Source organism: Protopterus annectens, chromosome 6.part0 (genome assembly GCF_019279795.1).
Source record: "Protopterus annectens isolate FY-2018-M chromosome 6.part0, PAN1.0, whole genome shotgun sequence".
Taxonomy (NCBI): domain Eukaryota; kingdom Metazoa; phylum Chordata; order Ceratodontiformes; family Protopteridae; genus Protopterus; species Protopterus annectens.
The window spans coordinates 550,683,500-550,697,799 of NC_056737.1; positions in this window are offsets into that span (position 1 = coordinate 550,683,500).

Here is a 14,300-nt window from a genome sequence, read left to right on the forward strand (position 1 = left end):
CCTACTAAACCTGGTTGACTTCTTCGAGACAGTTACCAAGGCCATAGATGAGGGAAAGGTGGTTCACACAGCCTACCTTGATCTCGCTAAGGCGTTCAACACCATTCCTCACTCAGGTATTATAGAAAAACTCACCAGCCTGAACATAAACCCCTATGTCACAAGATGGGTTGCCAAATGGCTTATAGACAGAACTCACACGGTAAGAAAAGCGGGCTCCAGGTCTGACTCTAAACCAGTCACAAGTGGTGTCCCACAAGGCTCAGTTCTGGGACCCCTACTGTTCGGCAATAATTCTCAGAAGTACAAGCAAACACAGGAGGACTATGGCTAACCAAGTTCGCCGATGACTGCAAACTGGGAGCCATAATTGACTCTCTGGCTGACATGGACATCTTCCAAAAAAACCTTACTGAGACAGACACCTGGTGTCAAAGTCATGGCCTTAAGCTAAATGCCAAAAAATGCATAGTCATTCCATTTGGGAAAAACAAAACACCCACGAATTACCACATAGGCAGCAGCCCCCGTAATACAGAAGAGGTAATAAGAGATCTGGGGACCCAGGTAGATAGTAATCTCTCCTTTGACAATCATATTGCCAAAGTAGTTAGGAAATCCTTCTATGTGGCCCATCTGATTACTAAGGGGTTCACATCTAGAAATAAAGAGGTTATAGTGCCCCTCTACTCGTCATTCATCAGACCCATCATAGAGTATAATGCCCCATTTGGGATGTACCTCACAAGACACATCCAACAGCTTGAAAGACCAGAAAAGCACCTCACCAAGAGGATTACTGGCCTCAAACATATGTCCTATGCAGCCCGACTGAAAAAACTCCGGCTGTACTCAGTGGCATATCACTTACTCAGAGGTGATCTCTGCCTGACTTACAAAGCCATGTCCAACTCAGAATTGATGGACATGCTCCACCTAAAGAAATCCAAGTCACTGCGAGATACGTGCTCTAGTGAGCTAAACCTCGCCACAACAATAAATAGAACATGCTGGAGGGATAGATTCCTGTCAATGAGACTCCCCATGCTTTGGAACAAAATTCCTAACTACATTAGGCAGAGCCTCTCACTAACACTCTTCAAGAGAAGCCTTGACGAGTGGATGGGTAACAGAAAGTACACCCCTGGGATCACTTCATTGGCTCTGCTTGACAGAGGCTCAGTTAATTATTCAATGGGGCGGCAAAAGCCGACACACTCTGGCTAGGCTTATAAATGCCCACAGGCAGATAGCCTAGTACCTACCTATGAACCTATAAAATGGACATGAACATCTTATAGTCCACATTTAAAAGTGAAATGGGTCTGTATGATGAACACTTTGTAAGATCTATATCTTGTTTTAAAATAGGTGATATAAGGGAATATTTCCATGATGGATAGACATCAGCAGTTGTTTTTATTTCTCTGTAGACGTTATCTATTATTTTAACTGCATCATCTGGTAGTACTTTATATAGTTCTCATATAAGATGATCTAAGCCTGATGACTTATTTTTTAAGCTTTTTTATTTGATCTCTTAAATCTGTTAAAGTGAATGGTCTATCATTTTTTTTTGTTCATTTATTTTATTATTTGTCTTTTCCTTTAGAATAGTTTCAACGATATCATCATTATCTAGGTTATTTGTATTATTATTTATATTTTTATAAAATATATTAAAGCTCTCAAGAATACTTTTTTAATATTGGTTCTTCTTTCCTTTTTATTTTTGTGTGTTATAAATTATTTGATGTGATTTAGTTTATTAATTTTATTTGATCTAAGAGCAAGTTTACCGAATATGCCTGAAGTTTAGGTTTTTCCAGGTTTATTGAAACTATATGACTTAGAATTTTAACATATTTTGTATTTAAGTTTTTAAGTTCAGACTGCCTGATAATGTAATTTGGTTTTAATTTAAGTATAGTGTGTCTGTTTTGGCCTGTAGTGTATACACGTCTTTGTCACATTCTCTTGTTTTACTACTATACCAGCTTGTAACACTTCCTGTTAATTAAGCCTTTAGATAATCCAACAGGAAAATGCCAGATACCTCACCATTCTTGTTTAGTTCAATGAAATTGTTGATGTTTTTAACATACAAATCCTTGAATCTTTTTTTTTTTTTAATAATGTATGCTGGTAATCTCCTGCAATGTATTAAATTGTCAGTTTTCAAAATATTGTTAAATATTATAGCATTATGGTCCAATAATAGACATGGAACTATTGAAATTTCTCTGATAGCTTATACATTTTTTTGTCTCAAACAATATCAATATTTGCTTGTGTTCCATATCTATATGAATATTGCGTAAATTAAAGTGAGTTTTTTTTTTCCTTAGCTGATATATATCCTTTGAGTTCATTAGATTTATAAAATTCATTAAGTGTTTGACTGAAGATCTGATTCCAGCTTTCTATCTGCAGTGGAATATTTGTCTGATAAAATACAATTAAAATCACCAGTCATTATGACTTCTCCATTTCTGTAATAGGCTATAGTATCTAAGTAATTTTTGCATCTTTAGCTCCAGCCTCTGGAATCGAATAAGAGTTCATCAATGTATATAGCTTTCTGTTCTACTCAGTTATATCAATACTTAACATACCATTTTTATCATCCACATAAGTATCTTTTACTTTAGGCATTATGTTGATTTATTTCTTCCATAAAATGAGGGTGCCTCTTATTTTAACTGAAAAGCCAGAACCTTCTAAAACCAAGTAATTTTTTAATGAAAGTTTATTTACATCTTTATTAAGTAAATGTGTTTTCTAAAGAAATACTATTTGAGCATAAACAGACTGCCCTCTTTACTGGATTATTCAATACATTAATATTAATAGATATGCATCTAAAATCATTTATATAATTGAGAAAAAAGATTTATGCACAGAACGTATTATAAACTTTTGAATAAAATAAAAAAAAATACCTAAAAATATAACCCTAAACTATTGTGCTGTGGAATAAAGTATTGCTAGTTTGTTGAAAAAGATAAATAAACTACCTCCCAAACTTTATATTAGACTAGCAATGCTTAGCTCATGGTTCTGAGAAAATTATGAATAAGAAAAGTTAAACAAGTATTCAGAATCTTTATTATAAGTTGACAAGAGTGAATATCTCTACAATCATCTTTCCCTCTGCCTCACATTATCTCCCTGGTCTACTATTGGAGTCAGTTCTTTTCATATTTATTAATTTATATGCCAGATTATTTTCTATTTTTCTGTTTTATTTACTGTGTGTAAAGTTGTTCATAGGATCATAAGTTCATAAATTAGTATCAGGCTAAATATCCTTGTGGGCCAATTACCCATGTAAGAATTAAACTCTCCACCTTTGGGCCTATAAGGAGAACACCTTAAACACTATGCCAACCCCACCCTTGTAGACATATTTATATTCCTTAAGTATATACATATTTATTTATTCTGATCTCCATTTCTGTTTGTATACTATGTCTTGTACTATTACTATTACTACGTTCCTAGGATTTATATTTTAAGTATAATCTTTGTGTAGAGTATAATATAATAGAACATTTACATTTGCCCCTATATATCTGACACTCTTTAATCTAGTACTACTGTTAGAATCTATCCTATTTTTTCTTTAAATGTTATGTTTCATAGTATCAGAACAAACATCTGAAAAATCTTCCCTTTTAAGATTCAAACTTTCCGTAATACTTTTTTCTGATATATTAAATTTTGTTATCATTAAAAAGACAATAACGTAGAAACACTATCCTAATTTTTTTTCAGAAGTATCATTCTATAGGCTAGTATACAAACTATCCTTTTGGTATACTGCAATCATTGAGAACTATTCAATAACTGATAGTGTTAGAATACAATTCACTGTCTTTTGCTTATTATTTAACTTGCATTTATTGACATCTTCGCATATGATTCCAGATATTATGGTTATTTACTTTTAGACAGAAGAAGTAACCTGGACAGTATAATTTTCAGAACTCCAGCAGCATCACAAAAGTGCTCATGACTCTAAGTTGTTTCAAGCTGGCTTTCATGTTAGGGGATTGAAAAGTAACCATCCATCAGTTACAATTCACGCAAAAACACTTGCAAGTGAATACAAGCAACCTCCACACCATATATCAATCTTGCAAACCCTCCAAACCACCAAGAAAAATAATAAAGCCATCTCAAAGTATCCCAAACACTAAAAAGCCATTACACTCAAAGAAACAGCATTTAATGATTCAGCAGGCACTATTTGTATGAGATATATAATATAAAGCAGGCTGTCATTTTTTAAAGTAGACATAACTGTTAGTCTTTTAATGCAAGATTATGTGCTATGTCTGATCTAAGTTTAACTTATAAAAGTGTGACTGTTACTCTAATTACTTGATATCATCCCAATAGTAACTTATATATATATATGTAAAAAGTTATAGTTTTATACTTTATTACATAGCATGTTATTCATGGGTGCTATTGCTCGTCAAGTATACTGTCAGTAGCATAATACTGGGCCATTTTAAAAACCCAGAATGTAACTTAACATGCCTCTTTAGTGTCATTTGTTACATCTTGTATTATATTTAATAGTACATTACTCAACTATGCCAAGCTATCAGAAAGTGTGGCACCTATCATAAGTTCCATCATAACAGTGATTAACTTTTTATTAAAATGAATAGTTTACCCTTTTAAATTCAGAAAATAAGTGGCTTTAATCTCATATAGAGCTAAAAGAATCCAACTCTAACATTTTAAAAAGGGAACTAGTAACCATTTGAAGTATGGAAAGAAATAAATGATTTTGTAAAACGTAATATTCAGCACATGCTCATAAGTATTCAAGCACTTCTTTAAATTCATAAGAATTCACAACCATGAAATAAATTGATTTTCATTTGTTCTTTTGTCTTTTAAACAACCGTCACTTCTTGCATTTCTTTTCAAAGAGATTAATAGATTCCACTCCAATTCTTCTGCTTTTTTTTTTCATAGATTTTATTTTTCTGTATAAAGTCCATTGCGTCTTCCAAGGTGTTAAAATCTTCTTTCCTCCTTGAAGGTGGACCCTTATTTTTGCTGGAAAAAAGATTTGTGCTTTAATATTGTTTTTCTTTAAGCTTTTAACAAGTGTCACACATGCTTTTCTCTCTGACATCACTAATGTTGAATAGCCATTGTCAAATCTTGTAGTATTTTCTTTAATTTTAACTGGATAATTAGTCCATGCAGGTTTTAAGACTAAATCCTTATCTAGACATGAGAAAAATTTTGCGATGAGTGACCTTGGTGAAGGTTTTTTTTTTTTTTTTATTAAGATGAACTAGAAAGTGATCTATGCCATTCATTGCCAAAGGAAAACGTTTCAGAGAGGTTCAAAGTTTTAGGCAGCCAGATATTAAGGAATTGAATCAAACTGTCTCCCTCTTCTTTTTCAGGGATCCCATAAGTCCTGATACTATTCCTTCTAGATATATTCTCAAAAGTCTTCTATTTTTTTCCCAGAATAAATTATTTTGTTTCAGAAGAAATTTAGTGTTATTCTAATTTTCAAGTAATCTTCCATCAAAATCAGACATTGCCTCTTCTACTTGAGATTTGTGATAATTGTTGTTTAAGAGAGTCACTCAGCACTTTAACTTCTTTTCTTACATTCCTCTTTAAAATTGTCCATTTTGCTTTTCTAATTTATCTACCTTTATAGATACCCTATATACCCTATTATACCCTAATGTTACTAAGTACAGCCTGTATGTCTTTTTTCATAGAACTGTACTGTACACTGGGCTTGGAATGGCTCATTCTGAGACAATTACTTCCTTCTGTTTTTTTTTGACAGGAAAAGCAATTAAAAGAGATTCAAACTTTTTTTTTGAAGTAATTTTTTCAGCAGATTTTTGACTATAAATCAACCAAATTTTGAAACTTTCTATCTGTGTTTTTTAGTAAAAATCCTGTCAGAGATGCTAAAATGAAACCTAGCTATAAAACAGTGCTGTTAACTGCTCGCCATCCTGGCCACACCCTCACAAGAATCCAGTCTTGAGTGGTATTCTATTATCACAAAGAATGGTGTCCAAGTTCAATGTAAAGCTAATTGGTTTAATAATTTGACAAGAAGCTGAAATAATTTGAAAGTTGAGTAGTATGTATCAGTCTTGGATGAAATGTCTGACAGACCTACTTGCCTCGCAAATGAGAGATTGCAGAGTTTGCATTATGGATTACTTATAGTGTCCAAAGTATTTGCTGCTCCATAGTGCCTTTTTTAGGTAATGTCTATATTCCTGGCATCCAATAGTAGTAAAATATTCACTGGATCACAATTCTAATCATATCAAAGTTGCTATATTCACTGCAAGATTTCTACATAAGAACCTGCTGAATCTTGAGGTTTTCATACAGTTTGAAAACATACATATCTGTGTAGTAAAAGAGACCTAGTTTAAATGCAAAAGGAGTACTCTGTCTAAATTGAGGTTCAGCACATTTAGACCCAGAGAAAGGTGTGAGGATAATTAGTGTTTGTCAGAGAACATATTATCTGCACAAATATTTCTGTTGCCATCAAGTAGATAATGCAAAATGTTAAATCATTCAACGCAATTGTTACTTTCTACTCTGCTATAATCAGTCCACTGATGACCATGACAAATTTCTAATTACACAGAAGTCAAAATACTTTTATGATTGTGGAGTTCATTTATCTAGCTACTAAAGACACACACCACTAAAGATAAGCATGCCCAATGGTTCTTTAGCCTAATAAATGCAATATACCATGAACTAATACTCAGCTTAGCCAATAGGTATTTGCATATTCTAAATCTTCTCCTAACATAGCCTATTTCTGAAACCTCACCAGTTATATTCATATGCACTACAAAATTCTATCACAAAACATGTGCCTTCTTTGTAAAAGTCACAAACACCTCTTTAATCAGCAAGTAAACCCATTAAAATCCATGATGAGCTTTACAATTACTGCTGCCTTACTGCCACACCCCCATGTAGTCACAGCTACCACATATCAGAGGTTTATTTTCTTTTGGTAAGATGTATAGCTCAAACAATTCCTTGTAAGATGAAGTGTAGTGGGAAATTCAGAAATATACCTCAGTGGTGGTCTATTTACATAACCTGTACAATTAAAAAAAATATTCTAAATGGATCTACAAATTCCAGTCAGTCCAGATCTATGAAATCAGTAGGACTAAAAAAAAAAAAAAAAAAAAAAAAAAATCCATTATTCAGATTAAATCGACACACTAACTGAATATAGTAGCAGAAACAAAGGATAATAAGAAATCATTCTTCATTATGATAAAAAACTGAAAACGACATCCAGGCAATGCTCTGAGGTAATGCACAACAGTATCCTCACTGACACAAATGGTATTGCCTTCACTCTACCAGTTTAATTTGGTGATAATTTCATAACCACTATAGTCTCAGGAATTCTACAAATTACAGAGTCCCATTCCCTTGCAATAATGTCTGTGCATAGAAAGTCATAATTAGACTCTACAAAGACAAATATACTACATCAGCAATTCCTGATAATATTGTTGGATATCTAATCACTAGTGACAAATACACACACTCAGAGCCTTTTCACTGTATATGCTCTTGCAACATGAAAAATGGGCACTGTGATGCTATTACACAAATGCAAGCCTGCCAGAGACTCCAGAAACTGCAGACCAATTAGCCTAGGCAATCTAATTTGCAAATCCTTGGAGCATATTATATCAGATTTTACATTTTACCATTATATATATTATTTACTATGTCATATAAATAAGGGGGAATTCCTTAAGATTGGAGACATGCCTTTATTAAACCTGTCTTTAAGGGAAATGGGAGTAACATAAATCTAGAGTTATACAGAATCTTAAGTTTACTTTCGTGTTGTGGAAAAATAATGGATAAGGTAGTATTGGTTACATTTTGTATTGGCTAAGTTATTGTCAGAATTGGAATCTTTGGGACTTGAAACCATATATCAGCATGCATATGTTGAAAATAGATCTATTACCACCTGTAACATGTTTTATAACAATATAACAACAGTTATAAATAAATATTATGATGTGATATAATATATATATATATATATATATATATAAATGTAACTTCAGCATTTGACAGGGTCATACAAAACACACTGATCAATAAATTAAAACAAGTAGGTACTGATGTACTCTTGATGACACTGATACCTGCATGGCATGGCAAGTATGAAACAGCAAATGGACAGGTGAAATTCAATTTTACAGTCAGGGTGTCATACAGGAGTCTGTCCTAGGCACATAATTGTTCAGACTGTATCGTTCAGGTCTATCTTTTTTCATCTAAAGTGTTCTACAGTCTGTATGCAGATGACTTGAAAATGCTTAAACTAAATAGATGTGTTATAGATAGGGCATATCTGTAAAAGAACTTGACTAAACTGACCATTTGGGCACAGGGGAATAATATGCTGATAAACACATCAAAACTAAGCATATGAGATTTGGGAGACAAACTGAAAGATGAATATTTAAAACAGCACATAGTGATGGAAACTGTAGACTCATTTAAGGACCTGGGTGTATGGGTAGATCCAGCTTTGAGTTTTCCAATCATATCAACCAACATGATTAATGCTAGCTATAAAACTATAGGATTGCATAAAAAATCCTTAACATCTAGGAAATCAAAAACAATGAAGTCATTGTTTATTTACAATAGCCCCAATCTTGTGTAGGGAATGACAATATGAAAACCTTATAAGAAAACAAGCATGAATAAACTGGAAAAAGTACAGCAGAAATATACCAAGGGCATCCATGGATGTGAAGACTCAAATATAAGAACCTCTACAGTGTCTCACATAGATATTTAAGTGGATACCTTATTCAGGTATACAAGGCATTTAGAGGCAACTACCTCTGGGAATGTTTGGAGTTGTTGAAAAGTAGTAAAGAGTCATCCGACAACCTATGCAGAAGATTCTATAGGAATGAAAGGTGTACTAACTGGTTATCTGAGAGTGCAGCTGATGCATGGGCTAGACAGGTAAATTACATTAAAGCAATCACTAGCGTAGATATTTTTAACAGCATGAGCACTTACTATGGCAACAACTATTTTGGTATATTAGCAGGCTAGGTGGACATTAGTGCCTGTGCTTGAAATATCTGTATTATGTATGAATATATGTATGAACAAACATAGATAATGAAAACCTTACTGCTTTGTTCTTCTTACGATTTTTCTTCCTTATGAAAAGTGTATGCTAATTTAGTAAACTTCTTTGAAAGTGCTAGATAGAATATATGGGTGGGGGGCATGCTTTTTGCACATCATACCTTGCTCTGGCTAAAGCTCTTGACATCCTTCCCTGTGATGGTATTGTCAACAAGCTTAAGAAACCTGATCAGAAGTCCTTATGTTGTGGGGGAATAGGAAGCAGGTTTACTAAGACAAAACTCATAATTAAAGCCACTGGAGCCACCTCCGAAAAAAAAATGGTGATCGGTGGCATTATATATTGCCCTGTGCTGGTACCCTTCCTATTCAGTATCTAGTTCTATGACATTCAAATAACCCAGATCAATGCTCAACAGATTGCAATCATTAGCAAATTTTAAGTGTTGCTGTTCATTAAACTTCCAATGCTAATTTGCTGCAGCTTTATCCAGAAATTATGAGTAACTAGTGTAAAGAAAATATCACCAACATACTTGCTAAAAAGAGCACTGTTAGAAAACAAAGTTGTTTCTACATCTACAATATATACAGCACACCTCTCCAGACTTTAAATCATCAGAGCTCTTGGTATCTTAACTGAAAATTCTCTGTCCTTTAAACACTACATTCTATCAATAGTCAAAACATCTTTCTAAGTAGCCCAAATAATATGTACATGCATCTCTTGATCCAAATGTTATTGTGTCTATTTATTCATCTGTTGTCAGACCACATAGAGAGTGCTAATCTTCCATTTGTATTTTATTTGCCTAAGCTTGTTATATAACTTGAAAGACTCCAGAGATTCCCAACTAAAATAATCACTGGCCTGAAGACATATAGCAGCCAAAATAGATGTGAATCTATATCCCTACACTCTGTGACTGATGGGCCTACTTGCTTCACAAGGAACTGCCTACAGATCTTCTGTCACCACAGTGGTTTACTTTTAACATTTAGTCTCATGAATCACTCTGCCCTTTACCCACTTTGATGTCCTACACTTTCACAAAGCTAAAAGCACGGCAAAGACCTATACTCAGGGCTTGAATCTTCACTAACAAACAGGACATACTGGCATGATAGACTCTTCAAAATACAGACCACATGACTGGAGCAACAACTTATTTATATAAGAGTTGAACTATGCTTTCTGTTAGATGAACCTTTAGAATATGATGGGTAGTCACAAATTCTCCCCTGGCTACATATTGTATTATCTTCGTGTAGACAGGAGTTGGCATATGAGGGTGGATGCTGGCAAGGCTTTAGCGGCTCCTGGAATATCTGCCTTGAGGATACTATTATTTTATCAGCCTATAAATTTGGCAAATAGAGTTCTAACTTGAATGGAATACTAACCACCACTACAGTGATAATGGTTGTCCAGTATACGAGACCAAAAAATGAAGAGAACTCTGATTAGAAAGCCAAACCCGGGTACTGGTCTATGTATGTCCAGTCATTCATCCATGTCTGTTATATCACACTACTGTCCCAACAGTGAAGAAGATTGTGCTTGAATTTTTACATGTTCCACTTAGCTTCTACACTTTACCAAATTATTCCCATGTCTCCATTCATTCCTCACATTGTTTATGTTCACTGAGAGAGTCTGTAGTCTCTTAATATACTGTTCCTGCATTTTGGGATCCATGCTTCCTCCCCAGTACACTACCATGCACAACCAATCAAAAGAATGTTATTAAGTCGCGTCCATTATTGGAAAGTCCATATGTATGAGACCCACAAATATCAGATTTCCTGGTTTATATTTACACTGCTATTCTCTGAAGTTTATGGTTGTCACTCCAGAAAGTGTATGTTAAGGGTGTGGAACTGAGAAATAGGGTACCTTTGCATAAGTGATTTTTTTTTTCCTGCAGAGCTGGTAATGTCTCGTATTATTGGTTAGAACTCGAAAACACTAAGGAACACGTCGACAATAGAAATAAAACAAAATAGCTTGTTCCTTTACCGGTAGACAGTTCCACACCGACACACTCTGAGGATAAAACACTTCTTTATTACAGATAAAATTCAGTTGTTGAGCGCTTTCATCTAGTTTATATAGACTTCTTCAGAACAATCCTAAAACAGTATTCCATTGCTTTTTTTTTTTTTTTTTTTTTTTTAAAAATATGTCATTTTGTCAATTAGTATTTAAAGTGCCAGTGTGCTTATTCAAATAAAACCGTCCTTGTTTTTACTTTAATCAAATAATCTTATTACTTAAATACATTCCTACTGTGAAATAATACAGATACTACTATTGAATTATTAAAAAAGAAACTTCTAACTTGTAATATACACTATTATGTATGATTAAAAATTCATTTGTATACAAGTGTGAATTCCACTTTGCTTCTTTAATTTACAATATTCTCTAAAATGGGCTTAATGGATATATGATCATTGAGTCCAGGGGGGGTAGAGGCATTTAATCTGATTTGCCATCTAGTCTCAAGTTCGGCAAGTTTCTTTTTAATGCATCCTCCCCTTGGATTCTCCTTGGCCGTATCTAATATACCGAAATAAAACTCATTACAACCATTTGACTGGGCAATGTGCCTCCATAAGGCATTCCTGGTGTCTTCCTTTTTAATATTATAATAATGATCATAGATCCTTTGTCGAAGACACCTGTCGGTCTTCCCTATGTAATAACAGGAACACTTTGTACAATAAGCAAGGTAAACTATATGTTTTGTCCTGCAATTACCTTTTTTAAAAATAATTTTTGTGTGATTTAGGTCATCCAACATAATGCTATTCTTCTTTGTGATGTACCTACATTGGTTACAGGTGCCATAACTAGATGTTCCCCCTGGGACACCTGCTTCCCCATCATTTCCTTTTTTCTTTTCTATCTCATTTTTCATGTTGGCCCCATTCCTGGCTACAAACTTAGGTGCATTTCCTACTATGTCCACTAATTTTCTATCAGTCTTGAATATGCTCCAATTTTTGGTAATAATATTCTTTACCTCTCTATTCCGTGGAGTATATTGTACTATGCAGGCTCTATTGTATTCTACACTTTCACCTTCCATTGCGTTCTCTTTTTTGTTGTTTTGCTCCCTAAGGGGTCCAGCATCTAAAAGGGGGATATATTTTTTACCCCATTCATTCTTTACATATTCAGTTACATCCATTACTAACCACCACAACTAGATGAAAGCGCTCAACAACTGAATTATATCTGTAATAAAGAAGTGTTTTATCCTCAGAGTGTGTTGGTGTGGAACTGTGTACGGGTAAAGGAACAAGCTATTTTGTTTTATTTCTATTATTGGTTAGAACAATGAGATGCTACATACTGGAGATTGGAATGTTTGTTCCTTCACACAGCTGCTTTACAGCCATGGAACTAATACATGTAAGTTAATGGGTGTGCAAAGGACAAGATTGGCTTGTTTACTTGCAAAAACATTTTTTTCCAATAACAATGATTTTTGTTTGTTTTTATTTATTGGTTTATATATCATTGTTTCAGTTTTCAGAAATGTGCTGCTACGGACTTTGTTTCTTAACTGACCCAAAACTACACCTATGCAACTAAACCAGAGTCAGTTAGATGTAGTTTCAATTGTGTTTTGAGTGAGGAAAGTTTGTCATTGAATCTTAACTTTAGCAGGTGTAAATTCCATAAACGACAATTTTGGTTACAACATGGGAATTTTTCCTGCTGAATTGTTAGCTTTCTGTAGGCTTGGCAATAATTTATCACTAACATACTTCTTGCTGATAAGAATAACAATATTTTTTAGATTTTGACATTTCCTTGATTTATAGATAATTTAATGTACAACAAGTAGTTGAGTGTAGCTGAACTGCTGATACAGTGTCACAACTCAGTTCTTGGAGGGCTACACACTGATGAGACCTACAAGGAAGGTTGCATGTTCAAACTAAAGCTGTATGTTATGATCCAGTAGCCATCATAGATGTGTATCCACATTTCCTTCAACCACTGGTGCATCCTTTTAGAGCCCCGCAATTTTAAATAGACTGTTTGCCTGCTGAGCCTCTTAATATAATACTAGGTTATTCATATGGTCTTGGCTACATTTTTACCTAGCAGGACCCTATACACATTGAGATGCTATGATGTCTTCTGAGGACAACAACTTAGGAAATTCACATAAGAAAGAGAAAGGCATACATACACTGTCTGTTTAAAATTAGACCCATAACTCGGAATGGCTTAATTCCTTGTGCAGCTGCAAGAACTTCAAAGCTCACAATGTTTGAAGTAAGTGGCAAAATAACTCTTCCTTCACAAATACTAATATAGGACAGATATTGTTTATATTCCACATCTCTTTTCCTTCAGTAGAATTGCTCCACATCTCTTTTCCTTCAGTAGAATTGCAATTAAAATGTACATGAATTTAGATAATTTTCCTACAGATATATATATGTGTGTGTGTGTGTGTGTGTGTGTGTGTGTGTGTGTGTGTGTGTATGTATATATATATATATATATATATATATATATATATATATCTATATATGAGATCACTAAGGATTGCCGAACACTCAAAATCCCGACGCTGAAGATACCGAGACCAGATGACCGAATCCCCGCATTACCGAAAGACCAGAAGCGCGAAATGCAAAATCCCGATGTTAAGGGATTTTGTGTTAGTACTTCTGGTGTTGCGGTTCAGGTAAGTATTTGTGTGTAAGTGTGTTTGTGAGAGGTGTAGTGTGAGTAAGTGTGTGTTGTGACTGTGGTGTGTGTGTGTGAGGGACTGTAATGTGTGGGTGTGAGTTTGCCTTGTGTGTCTGTTTGTGCGATCTCGGAGTTAGAATAATAAAGTAGGGGGTGTGTGGGGGTGCAGGGAGGCTTGCCCTCCTGCCTATGTGTAGTGTAGAATGCATTGTTTGGTTGTGGGGGGAAGGTGTGTGTGTGTGTTGTTTGGTTGTGTAACTTTCGCGATTTTGAATTTCGGGATTTTGGGCATTCGGTATTTAGTAGTGATTCCATATATATATATATATATATATATATATATATATATATATATATATATATATATATATAGATATATCTCCAGAGA